The sequence below is a fragment of the Archocentrus centrarchus genome, chromosome 24, assembly GCF_007364275.1.
Source record: "Archocentrus centrarchus isolate MPI-CPG fArcCen1 chromosome 24, fArcCen1, whole genome shotgun sequence".
Taxonomy (NCBI): Eukaryota; Metazoa; Chordata; class Actinopteri; order Cichliformes; family Cichlidae; genus Archocentrus; species Archocentrus centrarchus.
Genome location: NC_044369.1, coordinates 7,685,994 through 7,702,263, shown reverse-complemented (window position 1 = coordinate 7,702,263; position 16,270 = coordinate 7,685,994). Strand labels below are relative to the sequence as shown.

The window sequence follows — 16,270 nt, the reverse complement described above, 5'->3', positions numbered from 1 at the left end:
AGCATCAGATTTGCTGTAAATATCCGAACTAGCACAGTTGCTAACGAGTGCCATATGGACACTAATTCAGCAATGTGTGCAGCAACCTTGATGGCACCCGTTAATAAAGTGGAACTAGACGTTTCGAGCGTTATTAAGCGTGAGCTGTTTCTGAACGGGGCTCATATAAGCTAAAGGCGTTAAACTCATGTATATATCTAACTGCGTTGCGACAGATTGCGTTCATTGTGGGGGATTAGCTCAAATGGTAGAGCGCTCGCTTAGCATGCGAGAGGTAGCGGGATCGATGCCCGCATCCTCCAATTTTTAGAAGTGTAAAGTACAGGCTCTGAAATGTACCCAGAGTAAAGAAGTGAAAGTAACTCTCTGGAAGACATTTCTACCAGCTATTTTTGTGCAAAGCTAACTGATCCGTGTGGTATATTACTGTAATAATAAAGCAATATTATTACATGACATTACAAACTTTATTTCAATCTAATTTCTAATTCTAATGTCTAATGCACTTACTGTTATGTAGAACATCAGCAGAGAAAAGACAATTTTAAAAAAGCTCTATTTGCTGTTACCTACATTGTAGAGGGTTACTGCCTCACCTTATAAATTTACAAACATAACGACGCGTAATGAGATACTTTTGCGACCAATTTTATTCACGTTATCAGGCACGGAACGTGGGTGTCTTTACATAGGCTGTCGAGGCCTGTGATTGCAGCGCAGGGGGATTAGCTCAAATGGTAGAGCGCTCGCTTAGCATGCGAGAGGTAGCGGGATCGATGCCCGCATCCTCCACTCTTTTTATTATCATTTGGTCAGTTCACACCAAATTTTGACATTTGAAAAAACTTAAAATATGTGTATGCATCAACAGACGCGGTGATTGTAACATTCAGTCTCAAAGTGCCATGTCATTCACGAGGTGCCTTTCTTACTTCTGTAAAGAGAAACCGTTTATTAAGCCAATCTACCGGGTGGATGTTTCTCTCTCCTTGAAAGCTTTGTTTGTGCTGCCGCCTTCAGGCAGAAGAGAGAGGTTACATCTGTTTCTACTTAAAAACAAAACAAAACACTGTAACATTGAATGTACAAAGGACAAAAAGCAGAAATAGAGGACTTATTATGAGATAATTACCTTATCATCATTAGTTGGAAACTCCGAGCGTAATCAGCAGTACTGGGATAGGGAGGCAGGAGAAACCAGGGATCTAAACAGCTGGAATGACTTCTAGGCTGCAGCACATGGAAAATCACCTGGTTTCACAGTGTATTCTGGCCACAAAGCCACGCAGACACATAAGAGAATTATACTTCAGTCACCTATACACAAATTGATGTCACACTGGACCAGTTGACCAGTAATACTAACAAAACTAATGAAACAAACAATGAAAAAAAAAAAAAAAAATCTATGGAGGATGCGGGCATCGATCCCGCTACCTCTCGCATGCTAAGCGAGCGCTCTACCATTTGAGCTAATCCCCCAGTACTTAAAAAAAAAACGTCACGTGATTCATGGCGACCATAGAAACGAGTACCAACTTGATTCAAGTTGCATGTTGTAACAAAAAGCGATTAATCAATCTGTTAGATACATTATTTAAAATAACTTTAACTTACTGAAAACAGGCTATACTGTATACTATATATACTGTAGAACTGGTGGCCATAATGCTGGGTTTACAGTGGACAGAAGGGAACAATCAGGAAGATGTACTTATTGCATCAGATAGCTTATCAGCTCTAATAAGTATTACATCTGGGAATTCGTGTAGATGTTGCACATGAAATATATTATAATCTGCAAAGCTTGTGTAATAGAGATGTAAAGGTGGGTTTATCACTTGGCATTTTTGTAGTTTAAAGCTGTGGTTTAAAACCTTCACCTGTTTAAGCAATACTTATTAGTTTAAGACAAGATACTTATTGATCATTTTCCATTTTAGCATGTTAGCACAGTTGATTGTGTTAGACTGTGTCTAATCTTTTTTTGTGAAGAAAGAAATTTAAATAATTTTAGTTCACATTTAAAACATTTAATATATTAAAGAAGCAGAAGATTTTTACTTACACATGGGCTCCCTCGGTTCAGGAAACCACAGACCATAAAACCAGTCAGCTGTGACCCCTCCCCGAGAAGAGCAAATTTTACAGGCTCAACTCAACACTTTATATTACCTCTGTCTACAAGCCCTATCGGTTCAAAAGAGATGGGGAAAGCCGTGGTTTAGACTTGGCCTTCCCTCACTGGTCCAGTGGCTGGTCCCTTTGGCACAAGCTTCTTCCAATCAGCCTTGAGAGTGTCAAACACAATATTTGATTTTAAATATCCTTTTGGTGCGATTTTTCTATCACATACTAATCAGCTGTGGACACCTCTGAGAAGCAGGCATAATAACAATAAAACATGCTCTAAATTATTTCTTTTCTGCCCTCTTGGTCTCCCTCAGAATGCTGTGTTCCTTTCATCAAGGTCAGCACACAAGAGAGAGTCACACATCGTTTCTGCACAGCACAATGATTATAAACACTCATATTTCCCAAGATTTTCCTCCTTTTCCATAATAATTATGCTATTAAAAACAAACACGCTACTCCATTTATCTTACAGCTTTAGTAACTAGCACAATTTTAGATTTACTGACAATAATCTGATTATTATTTAAAAGATTTCATTTTCAGGCTTCTCAAAAGTGAGGATATTCTACTTTTCTTTGTATTTATTCCAATACCTCTTTCTTTATAACTTCTTTATATGCTGACAGTTCATTTCTTTTAACTGTACTGTAAGTACAGCAGGCGTTGGGTGATTACCAAGGAAAGTTATTTATAAAGTTAGCGAGTCACTGCAGCTGCTTAAAGGGTTGGTTTTCTTCATAACAAAAATTTAAGTTTGTTTGGGGAACTGATTGCACAACCAGGCCTTCTAACTGGGGACACTGTCAGGTTTTCATCATGAGTTCAACCTAAGTCATACTAAGGAAGAGGTGTCATGGTAAATATCAGGAAAAAGTGCAATGAAAAATATAAAACTAAAAAGTATCTAACTTTGCACACGAGATAATACCACTAGATGTAATTTTGTTTGTCACGTTATATCTGTAATTGTAACGCACAGAAGGCATTCACCTGGGTCTGGACACACACACACACACACACACAAACAGCGTGTGGCCCTTTGCCCAGTGCTTTGGTTGTTTCCCCAGTTTAGGTTTCCTTAGTTTCTATTTCTGTGTTTAGAGCTCTCAGAGGCAGGCAGACATGGTTAACAGAAAATGAGTATTTATTTACAACTGATAACATAAGAACAAAACTTAGAAGGACAGGGAAATCGAAACTAAGGAAACCTAAACTGGGGAAACAACCAAAGCACTGGGCAAAGGGCCACACGCTGTTTGTGTGTGTGTGTGTGTGTGTGTGTGTGTGTGCGGTGTGCAAAACTATTCAGTCCCCTTTTCTCTGAGTGCAACCAATTGCATTCAGAAGTTGCCTGATGACTGCTAATGACTAAAAAGAGTCCACCTGTGTGTAATCTAATCTCAGTACAAATACAGCTGCTCTGTGACGGCCTCAGAGGTTGGTTAAGAGAATATTGGGGAGTAAACAGCATCATGAAGTCCAAAGAACACAGCAGCAGGTCTGGAATAAGGTTGTGGAGAAGTTTAAAGCAGGCTTAGGCTATAAAAAGATTTCCAAAGCTTTGAACATCTCACAGAGCACTGTTCAATCCATTATCCATAAATGGAAAGAGTACAACTGTAAACCTACCAAGACAAGGCCGTCCACCTAAACTTACAGGCCGAACAAGGAGAGCACTGATCAGAGATGCTGCCAAGAGGCCCATGGGGACTCTGGACCAAATGCAGAGATCCACAGCTCAGGTGGGGAAATCTGTCCACAGGACAACTATTAGTCGTGCACTGCACAAATGTGGTCTTTATGGAAGAGTGGCAAGAAGAAAGCCATTGTTAAAAGAAAACCATAAAAAGTCCTGTTTGCAGTTTGCCAGAAGCTGTTGGAGACACAGCAAACATGTAGAACAAGGTGCTTTGTTCAGATGAGACCAAAATTGAACTTTTAGGCCAAAATGCAAAACGCTATGTGTGGCGGAGAATTAACCCCTTAACTGGCAGCAAAAAAATCACCTGACAAAAACTACATAACACCCTCTGGTTATTATTGGCTCTGAACAACCCATTTCATAGCCTATTAACTGGCTGCGTCTGGTCCGCCGGCCGAATGAAGTGCATTTATATGGCAGGCTAGACCCGCCCATTTTGACTGACACCTCATTCGGCCAATCATGTTAAGAAATGGGTTTCCCAGAGCCAATAATACTCAGAGGGCGTCACGTAGCTTTGTCAGGTGATTTGGTGCAGCCAGTTACATGATTGGCCGAATGACGTGTCAATAAAAATGGGAGGGTCTAGCCTGCCATATAAAAGGGACTACAAACGGCCCGTCACCGGGCCCTTGCCAGTGCACATCACTCTGTACACACCATCCCCACTGTCAAATATGGTGGTGGCAGCATCATGCTCTGGGGCTGCTTCTCTTCAGCAGGGACTGGGAAGTTGGTCAGAGCTGATGGGAAGATGGATGGAGCCAAATACAGGGCAATCTTGGAGGAAACCCTGCTGGAGTCTGTAAAAGACTTGAGACTGGGGCGGAGGTTCAACTTCCAGCAGGACAATGACCCTAAACATAAAGCCAGGGCTACAATGGAATGGTTTCAAACCAAACATATTCATGTGTTAGAATGGCCCAGTCAAAGTCCAGACCTAAACCCAATCGAGAATTTGTGGCAAGATCTGAAAACTGCTGTTCACAAACGCTCTCCATCTAATCTGACTGAGCTTGAGATGTTTTGCAAAGAAGAATGGGCAAAAATTTCAGTCACTAGATGTGCAAAGCTGGTGGAGACATACCCTAAAAGACTTGCAGCTGTAACTGCAGCAAAAGGTGGTTCCACAAAGTACTGACTCAGGGAGGCTCAATACTTTTGCACACTACAGTTTTCAGTTTTTTATTTGTAAAAAATGTTTTGAATCATGTATAATTTTTTTTCCACTTCACAATTGTATACCACTTTGTGTTGGTCTTTCACATTAAATTCCAGTGAAATATATTTATGTTTGTGGTGACAAAATATGACAAAATATGTGACAAAATATGGAAAAGTTCAAGGGGTATGAATACTTTTGCAAGCCACTAATATATATATATATATATATATATATATATATATATATGATCGATGGATGTGCTTCATAACTTAAAAATTCAAAAGTTTACATGAAAATTAAGTCAAAAATAACTTAGTAAATGGCTAGTTCCCTGTTTTTGTTGTATGACTGAACTTTTTTAGTGTTGGTTCTTCTAAGTAACAAGAGAAGCGGAAACAGAGCGTGGGGAAGTATTCAAGCTGTTAATCTTGATACAGGCAGGATTTTGCTTCATCATAGCTGCAGTAAAGATCAAAACCACCACAAGACACACAAAACTGTACTCCTTACACCACCAAGACCATTTTTATTTTTCTCACACTCATAATTTCATCCATTTGATAATACAGTCATGATATAATGTTGCCATAACCAAGGTTATTATAGTTAATGAAAACAAAATAATGAAAACTGAAACCGAAAAAACCTTTTTGTTAACTGAAATAAGTAAAAAATGGTAATAAAAGATAAAATAATAAATAAATATAAAATAAAACAATAACTGAAACTAGATTTTGTGTTTACAAAACAAAAACATACTGAAATTATAGATAAAATGCCCTTTGTTTTTGTTTGTCAGTTTATTTAAAAATATTGTGAATTGATATGAAATCTTTTTCTTAGGCTCTAGCAGTTTTAGCTGGGAGCACCATCCAGCACCTCAGTGTGACAAAAATAATGGGAACAGCAAAAGTTGGGAGAAAGTGGCAGAGTCCCATATGGTATTTCTTTGAGTACGATATCGAGACAGACAGAAGAGAGTGTCTCCTTGTGGCAAATGTGTGGAACACTTCTCAAGTGGAAAAAGTGCACCAACCTCAAACTCCATCTGAGATACGTGCAAGGCAGCAGTGGAAACCCCTCTGAAACTATGGCTACTTTTCACTGCAAATTTTGACTTTATCGGTGAGAGAATAACAAACAGGAATAATAATCAAAGCATGAATATAAGAACTCAAAAATGTCCGCCAAGTCCTGGAGGGAGACTGCTGAAACTATCAGAATGGATGTGAGGGAATGAACAAAGTAAAAAAAAAAAGCAAACACAAATGAACGGCTTTTAGGTTGACTAATTTGCTTTCAGGGGGGTTAATAGTCCAATAAAAACATGCAGCTCTTTGTGTAATTTCTCGCAGTTGATGGTGTCACAGGGGGTATCACACATTCATGTTTGGATTATTCTGGTGACTTTGAGAGTGGGAGCATCCTCACAACATAAACCACCACACTGGCTGGTTTTCTGCTTGTCTCTTTAAGTGTTTGGTTGCTGGTTTTACTGAGATGCATTTTTCTTCATTTTAAGCTATTTGAACATTGGAGAAGATCACGTGCATGTCTTCACAAATATGCGGACAAAAAAGGGCCAGTAATGTATCAGAAGAATACCAGGTTACAGACATCTCAACCTGTAGCTGGTGGTACATATGACCTCTAAGCTTGGCGCCAGTTTCAGCTACAGGAGTGGGACTCCTGCCAGTACTTTCCAGGCAGGAGGGAAAGAGGAAGACCACAGAGGAAGTTCATGGATGTTGTAAAGGGGGACATGTAGAGGGTTGGTGTGACAGCAGAAGATGGCAGAGATGGGGAGAGATGGAGACAGATCTGTTGTGGTGACCCCTAAAGGGAGCAGCCAAATGAAGAACACAATATGATAAAGGGCAATAATACTGTTAATATTAAGTAGTATAATATTAGTTTAAAGATAAACTGTTCCTTTCCTTGCACAAACTTTTCTCATCTCATCATTCTTGTAAAAGCTAATCTTGGTTTTATTTGTCCAAAGAATTTTCCACCAGAACTGCGCAGGGTCTTTTGGCTGTTTTCGGGCACAGTGTGATCTAGTTTGAAAAACTACCAAATGCAAGATCACTATTTGGGACTAACTCCAGTTATTTTATGTGCTTAATTTGCCATGAAATAACATGGACACAGGTCTCACCTAGCCATGTAAACGAAGCTTATGCATAAGTTCATTAAGGAAGATCTGTTTTCATTGCTGTCTGCTTTCCTGGGTTTTTGGCTGCTAGTTTATTCTTCACATCACTTTTTGTTTTTCCATGCCGTGAAACTCAAAGCTGATATCATTGCTGTAGTCCAATCGTCTTTCTGTCCACGTTCTTCAAGCCAATCAGGTCTTCACTTTGCATATTTAAATCTCAATCTTACCTGTCATTCTCCCCAGCAGACTTATTCGTACAACCCTCCTCCCATCTCCACCTCACCCAAATCACCCCCCCCCCCCCCCCCCCCAAAAAAAAATCTTACGTCATGCACTTTCCTCAAGCTATTGAGTTCCCTCTCAATCAGAAAGGTATGTATTAATGTGAAATTATTTACATAGAGCTAGGTGCTTAAAAAAAACAAACAAACACGGTAACTCAAAAAACAGACATTTAATTTAAGTTTAATGTTCTACTATGATTTCTTTGGTTCTTATTTCTAGGATGAAGTGCACAGTGCTGTTCCTTGTGCTGTCGATGGTTGTCCTCATGGCCGAACCCGGGGATGCCTTTATTCACCACATTATCAATGGAATTGTTCATGGTAACTAATTCTGTTATTTTTTAAATCAAACTTCTTGGCAGAAAATGTATAAATTAAGATGAGTAATTACTGTAAAATCATTACACATTGCCTAAGTGTGAATGTGGTTGTGTGTTTGGTGGTGGTCGGAGGGGCCGTAGGTGCAAATTGGCAGCCACGCCTCCGTCAGACTGCCCCAGGGCAGCTGTGGCTAGATTAGTAGCTTACCACCACCAGGTACGATTGAGGTGTGAATGAACAGTGCATGAAATTGTAAAGCATCTTTGAGTGTCTAGAAAAGCGCTATATAAGACTAATGCATTATTATTACAGTACTTAATGTAAATTTTGTTTAAATGAATGATTAAATTCTCAATACTATGTTTATCAGTTTCTTTAACTGGATTTCTTAATATAAATCATGTTTATGATGCACATAAACAGATACACACACACATTTGAAATTTTACTTTAATTTTTTAATTTTAATTACCTGTGTTCCAAGTTTGGACAATAACAAAGGAGCACATTAATGATTTTACATGGGGACCTCAGTTTGGATAAGTATCAATCTCTCTGAAAAAGACAGCTTTGTGAATGTATTTAAACATAACCATTCTCAGATTTGGTTGGAGGCTTATGAACTGAAAAAAAGAAAGAATTGTGGTTGTGTAAAATAATATTTTAAATGTGGGTTCCAGGATTTCTGAATGTTGATCTGTAAACGGCAGAAATGAGTTTCCTTCGAAGAGTGGCTGGCCTTTCCCTTAGAGATAAGGTGAGGAGTGCGGCCATCCGGGAGGGGCTCAGAGTAGAGCCGCTGCTCCTCCACATCGAAAGGAGCCAGTTGAGGTGGCTCGGGCATCTGATTAGGATGCCTCCTGGCCGCCTCCTGGGTGAGGTGTTCCGGGCATGTCCCACCGGGAAGAGGCCCCGTGGTAGACCCAGGACACGCTGGAGAGATTATGTATCTCGGCTGGCCTGGGAACGCCTTGGGGTCCCTCCGGATGAGCTGGAGGAGGTGGCTGGGGAGAGGGAAGCCTGGGCTTCTCTGCTTAGGCTTCTGCCCCCGCGACCCGGCCCCGGATAAGCGGAAGAAAATGGATGGATGGATGGATCTGTAAACGTTTCTAAAATTGTGAAACATCTGCCTAATTCAACTGTCTCTCATGAGTGCCAGTGTGAATTACAAAGCCTAAGCACAATACTGCAAATAATACTAATAGCTAGCTTCCCCAAAGCCTGCTATTAGCCAGTTTTGTTACTGGTATCACATATCATAGCACAGATCGAATTTAGGAGCTGTAAGAGGTATAATTAACCACACATTCCCTGTGAGTGTTGTAACAGCATTTCACATCCTCTATTATTTTCTATATATGATATGCATAATAATGTGTGGAATTCAAACTGGAATATTTTCCTTCTGTTTTCTGTTTTATTCAGTTGGCAAGACTATCCATGGGTAAAAACTTGTGCTTCTACAATTATACTGCAATTATACTGCTTGATAACTGTTGCATCTGGAGCTTAACTGCCAGTTCTGTCTCTGACCAACAGGCTCATCCATGAAAGAGGAAATGAGGAACAGCAGCTCGAGCAGCAACAGGAGCTAAACGAGCGCTTGTTTAACCGAGAGCTCAAAGAAGAGAGGGCTACTTTCAACGAGCGAGTCTAAAATGCTTTATTTTACTTGAAAAGAAATTCTTACTGCTCCTCTGAAAACATGGACCAATTAAAAAAAAAAAAAAAAAAAAAAAAAAAAAAGACCTGCTGGGATTGCCATGACTTTAAATGATGCTTGACTCTTATATGATTTAAAAAGACATAGCAGGTGTTTTGAATAAATTCTCATTGAGGTCAAAACATCTGCAACACTTTGATAATGTGTAGAACAACTTAATTGCTTGACCAGCATTTTGATGTAATGCTGAAACAGAATAAATCTTCATTTTGTGCATGAAAACATTTGTCTCTTGTCTGATTTGAAGGAAAGAGCTGTATGAAACATGGAAATTACCGTATTTTTCTGATTATAAGGCGCACTTAAAATCCTTAAATTTTCTCAAAAATCAGCAGTGCGCCTTATAATCCGGTGCGCCTTATGTATGAATTCTTGTTGCGTTTACTGACCTTGAACCAATTTTATGTGGTACACTGTGCTCAAAAATCTGTCAAAATGTTTTAGTGTGACTTTGGTAAGGAATGCTTAACAAATATCTACATTTTCCAGAGTGTACAAAGCGTATGACAGGGGGGAGGGGGGTAACACCCAGCGTATGCTGGGTTTGTTTCCAGCAAAACAAACCAAACCCAGGAGACAAAACAGAAATCAAAAACAGTTCAGGGGGTCTGCCAGGGAAGGGATAAAGTCCAAAACAAAACAAAAATACAGAGCGAGAACAAAAGGCGGCAGCTCAAGGCCAGATAAAGCAGTCCAAAACAAAGTCCAGGGGATGAATGCGGAGACAGATGAAGCAGTTCAGGAGGGTCAAGGAACCAAAACAAAAAACACAAAGAGCCAAAATCAAAAAACACAGGGCCCAAACAAAAAACAGCACAAGGCCAGAAAACAGTCCATAATGTTCAGGGGGCTGCCCCGGCCAAGGGGCAGAACTCACAGGCCAGGAAACAGAAGGGTCCTCAGGAGGCCGACTGCGCTCCCAGCGACGGCGACAAAGCAGGTCAGGAGGCCGACCGCGCTCCCAGCGACGGCGACGGCGGATGATCTCAGGCGGGCGGCTGCGTGGCATGCGACGGAGACGGATGACCTCGGGCAGGCGGTGAAGAGACGAGACAGGAGGCCGACCGCGCCGGCGCTGGCGGCGGCGGTGAAGACGGGGAGACGAGATGGGAGGCCGACCGCGCTCCCGGCGGCGGCGACGAAGAGGCAGGACTGGAGGCCGACCGCGATCCCAGCGGCGGCGGCAATGAGACAGGACTGGAGGCCGGCTGTGCCGGCGCTGGCGGCGGCGGTGAAGACGGGGAGACGAGATGGGAGGCCGACCGCGCTCCCGGCGGCGGCGACGAAGAGGCAGGACTGGAGGCCGACCGCGATCCCAGCGGCGGCGGCAATGAGACAGGACTGGAGGCCGGCCGCGATCCCAGCGGCGGCGGCAATGAGACAGGACTGGAGGCCGGCCGCGATCCCAGCGGCGGCGGCAAAGAGACAGGACTGGAGGCCGGCCGCGCTCCCGGCGGCGGCGGCAAAGAGACAGGACTGGAGGCCGGCCGCGATCCCAGCGGCGGCGGCAATGAGACAGGACTGGAGGCCGGCCGCGATCCCAGCGGCGGCGGCAATAAGACAGGACTGGAGGCCGGCCGCGATCCCAGCGGCGGTGGCGGCGACGAAGAGACAGGACTGGAGGCCGACCATGCTCCCAGCGGCGGCGGCGAGACAGGACAGATGTAGTATGCAGTTTAGCATTGTCTTGCTGAAATACGCAGCGCCTTCCCTGAAAAAAGGCATTGTTTGGATGGGAGCGTATGTTGCTTTTTTTTTTTTTTTTTAGCCTGTCATGTCTGGCATTTTTCACAATTGGAATGATGATACGAATGCACTGATGTACCAAACATATTTGCTTTAACAAGAACAGCTCTATATGTTTTCTATAGGCTATTCTTGTTAATGTTTGTATTTTTATTTATTTATCTTTTTATTTAGTTATTTATGCCAAGTCTGACAGGCAACAAGGAAGGGGCAAGAACAAGAGGTGGGGGAGGGGGGGGGCAAAAGGAAGAAAAAAGAAAGAAGAAAAAAAAAAGAAATCGAAGAAAAGTAAATATACTCACACACTCACACATCCATACATACACCCACATGCACATACATATACACACACACACATACAATTTTATTGTTTGTAGTATTGTGTGTGTATGCGCCTCTGTCATGCAATGTACTCAATAATGAGGGCAAGAAACTGCAACCATACCCCCCACGATCCAGAGGCAAATAGGGAAGGACCCAGGGGACCCAGGCCATCCACAGCCCAGGAGCTCAGAAGACCTGGGGCCACACATCCCGATGGTAACCGTGTGCACCAGTCACACACTCATGCTCTCACACACACACCCACATGCACGCACACACACACACACACGCACCAGTCGTTCACTCATGCACACACACGCACACACATCCACATGCACCAGTCACACAGTCATGTACACACACGTGATGTACATGGCAGGGTTATAATAGTTTTGGATTTTACATTATAGTTTAGTTTTAGTTAGTTTTTACTTTTTTTTCTCTAATTCAGTTAGTTTTAATTAGTTTTCAGAGTGGTTTTGCTCGTTTTTATTAGTTTTTATTTTTGGTTTCATGCTTAGTTTTAGTTAGTTTCAGTTAGTTTCAGTATTAGTTTTAGTATTTCCATACCTGATCAGGTGCAAGATTCAAGGCGCAAAAGTGACTATTGTGTAATGAAAACTTGACAAAAGATACAGTTTAAAGAAATATAGTCTACAACCAACTGTTCACAAGACATGCTAAATTTGTGTAATATTAAGGACACACATGAACATCAACAGGGAGAAACAAAGAAAAACATGAACTCCCAAACTCAATAAATTCTACAATAAACTCCACAATAAACTTCAGCATCAGTGCAGCAGATTAATAACGCCTACATGTGGTGTTAAACAAAAACAAACTCTTTGAAGGAGTCAAAGCTCAAATCCAGCTGCATCCTGATGTTCTCACCACCTGAAGCTGCTTCTGTTTTGGAGCTAGCTTGGTTAGATGCTCGCTAATTAAACCTGCAGGGTCTTTGCGGCCTCTGTACACAACCTACAGAAGTTGCCGACCTCATGTCCGCATTTATGCTTGTGTAGCTGGATTGTGTGTGTTATTACCTTGTGGTCGTGTGCAGGTGTTTGTACTCAAAGAACCTCCATACGGGACTCTGCCGCTTTCTCGGCAGACCGCAGCAATTACTTTGCGGACCAGTGCGGTGAGCGCACGCACATGCGCACTCACACACACAGTTGTCCTGTGGCGCTCCCAGCTTAAACTCCGAGAGCGGAAACAATGATTTCATATCAATCCACAAGGCTTAAAATGAAAGTCAGTTTATCGATAATTTCAGTTAGTTTTATTTAGTTTTGTAAACTCACAATTCAGTTTTAATTAGTTATCGTTTTTTCCTTTTAATTATAGTTTTTATTTATTTCAGTTAACGACAATGTTTTTTCAATTTCAGTTTTCATTATTTCGTTTGTTTTCGTTAACTATAATAACCCTGGTACATGGACACCTAGTGTGGGAGAGCGGGTACCAGCACAGAGCCAGCAGCAACCCAGGGAAGCAGCCAACCCAGCCCCAAACAACGAGCCAGTCCCCATCCCAGGCGGGGTGCATGAAACTGGGGTGTGAGAAGACCCGCCCGCCCCCTCCTCCTACTCAGCGTGTGGGGGGTGATGTGAGTGTATGTACTGAGAAGAATGTGTATGGCTGTGTGAAAACTGCAGTGCTATTAAAATTGGAGGGACAGATGTAATATGAGCACTGAATAACAGCGCCCATCCACACTGCCCCCCAAGGCCCTCAATGTCTAAAATATAAATAAAATTGAGGAGCAGGCAGCAGTGAACAGATAAGTGGGGCCACCTCAGCAGTGCCACCCACTAACTACTGTGTGACACACCTGCGCCCCAAGGCCCTATATGTACTATGATGTGTTGTGAACTGTATAATGCAATTAAAAAAGGAGGAGTGGGACATCATTACTGGTATCTATTGATTAAGTGTTCATAGATTAATGTTTTCGGACTTGAACCAAATAAGAAAACATTTAATTGAATTCAATTAAGTATAGGAAGATGCTCTTTAGCTCATTTGGTGATTTGTTTCCATTAGTTCTTGGACAATGCTACATTTATTTTGTAATTTTGCCAAAAGGGCAAGCTGTGAATAAACTACAGACCTTTAGCTTTAATTGACAAAATGATCACAATACCTGATAAAATGGAATTATAGCCACTTTTAAGATTAATTGGAAAAATGACCTGGTGACACCTGTTTCACTGTTTTTCACAGCAAATTAAATACATAAAATAACTGCAGTTAATTCCAAATAGTGATCTTGCATTTAGTAGCTTTTCAAGCTAGATTACACGATGCCAGAAAAGAGCTAAAAGAGCCTGCACATGGGGCTGCAGCTAGATTATTTTGGTAGTCGACTAATTAGCCGATTAGTCAACGATTATTTCAAGATGAGGCTGTCATCCACACCTGTTCAAGCTTGCCCACCTGTAAATTTTCACCTTGTTGTCTCTTTTCACAATTAAAATAATGACCCATAAAAATAATCTGAAGTCTGAAACTAATCCAATGTATTTTAGACATTAATGTGACCATCACAATAAATAATAAGCAAACAATGCATAATTCAATTGCATTTTATTCATATAGTGTGAAATCACAAAAGTCGCCTCAAGGTGCGAGTGGGGTATAAACAGAGTAAAAAGAGGAGAATGAAAAACACTCAGTGCATCATAGGAACCCCCCAGCAGCCCAGGTCTATAGCAGCATAACTAAGGGATGGTTCAGGGTCACTTGATCCAGCCGGACCTATAAGCTTTATCATAAAGTTTTAAGCTTAGTCTTTAAAAATAGAGAGGGTGTCTGTCTCCTGAATCCAAGCTGGAAGCTGGTTCCACAGAAGAGGGGCCTGAAAACTGAAGGCTCTGCCTCCCATTCTACTCTTAAGTATCCTAGGAACCACAAGTAAGCCAGCAGTCTGAGAGTGAAGTGATCTGTTGGGGTGATACAGGACTATAAAGTCTTTGAGATAAGATGGGGCCTGATTACTCAAGACCTTGTATGTGAGGAAAGAATTTTAAATTCTATTCTAGATTTAACAGGGAGCCAATGAAGAGAAGCCAATATGGGAGAAATCTGCTCTCTCTTTCTAGTCCCTGTCAGTACTCTAGCTGCAGCATTTTGGATCAGCTGAAGGCTTTTCAGGGAGCTTTTAGGACAGATGGATAATAATAAATTACAACAATACAGCCTAGAAGTAACAAATGCATGAATTAGCTTTTCAGCATTACTCTGAGAAAGGATATTTCTAAATTTGGAAATATTGTGCAAATGCAAAAAAGCGGTCCTACATATTTGATTAACATGTGCTTTATTATGAGACTTAGAGTTCACCAACACCAACACCCCCCCCTAAAAGCAATTGGATTCCTTTTAAACTCTACCTACCTCAAATGAGGATCTGGAATGCAGCTGCTCAGCCATGGAAACTGACTCTGTCAAACTGCACAAATATCTGAGGAGGACAAGAATTCACATCAACAGCTAAAAATCATGTCGTAAACTATCCTCAGGTTCTCTTGCACTTTATTTACTTCATTTCAGGTTAATACTTGTCATACTGATTAACCTGTATATTATGAGCTACTGTAGTTTGAGCTAGTTAGGAATTACTGACAACAAATGGGAATAATTAATGATTGAAGGGTTTAAAATCATGTCAATCAAGCAGTGTATTTTGATCGCAAGATTAAAAAAATAAATAAAACAATTTGTAAAACTGATTGGCAGGTATAAAAATAAAACTACCCATTATACGTATAATATATACAAGTATTTTGTCTTCAATGTAACAAAACCTACAAGAGCATTATCATCATTGTAGGCAGAGATTACCACAGCAGGACATGCATGAACTCAGCGTGTGTGAACTGGTGGGAACGGAAACATCAAAACCACAGCTAAAGTGGTGAGGCAATGTTGTGCAGACAGTTCCCAAATTTAAATTCAAGCTACGAAGAAAGGGGTATTGAAATAATCACAAATAAAAGTACAATATCCTCACTTTTGAAAAATGAAATAATGTCTCAAATAATTATAAAATAATTGTTAGTTAATTTTCTGCTGATCCAATATTTCAGCTGTGCTCAACTATACTGTCAGATGGATTAATTTATAGCAAAGTATAACATTTTAAACCTCTTCATATTAAAGTTGTTAAATGAACGTAGTTTCTCATTTTCTCTTACTGATATTTGGGTGGTCTCATTTTTGCTTTTGGTTTATTTTATTTTATTTTAGCTCTTTGGTCTTCTACATTCCCTGTGAATGTTATTATATTATTGGATGTGATACTATGCACAAGTAGATTTTTTGCTCAGGTTTTGGCTTCTTATTGCCTGTTGGTTTGTTAGGAACTTGTAGAGATTGCTTAAAATCAGTGTATTTAATCTGAACAGGCATAGGAATCATCCACCTTGTGCGGCATACAGAAACACACATGAACTTTTTTATGAGCAAGCAGATTAAAGTAGATCTGCTCCTGCAGTGTCTTTGTCTCTTTGAAATGTACATCACTCATATTTCCACTGTTCTTTAACTAATAATGGCTTCGTGAATTTTTTTCAGAAATAAAATTTTAACCATTAGAGAAAAAATATTTATAACCATCTTCATGTTCAGCTGCTCTCAGTTCTCATCATATTTGTTTAGACATACTGATCTTTCAGAGTTAAATTCAATAGTTACTTCCTTTAAA

At 40.9% G+C, this 16,270-nt stretch overlaps 3 non-coding genes across 3 annotated transcripts; 2 read left to right on the top strand and 1 right to left on the bottom strand.

The window, feature by feature from the left end:
* Positions 1-229: 229 nt before the first annotated feature.
* Positions 230-302, top strand: trnaa-agc (transfer RNA alanine (anticodon AGC)). The gene has a single exon. It is a non-coding gene; the product is annotated as a tRNA-Ala (tRNA).
* A 417-nt stretch (positions 303-719) lies between these two features.
* On the top strand, positions 720-792 carry trnaa-agc (transfer RNA alanine (anticodon AGC)). Its single transcript has one exon. It is a non-coding gene; the product is annotated as a tRNA-Ala (tRNA).
* Positions 793-1,409: 617 nt separating this feature from the next.
* Positions 1,410-1,482, bottom strand: trnaa-agc (transfer RNA alanine (anticodon AGC)). The gene has a single exon. It is a non-coding gene; the product is annotated as a tRNA-Ala (tRNA).
* Positions 1,483-16,270: the final 14,788 nt, after the last annotated feature.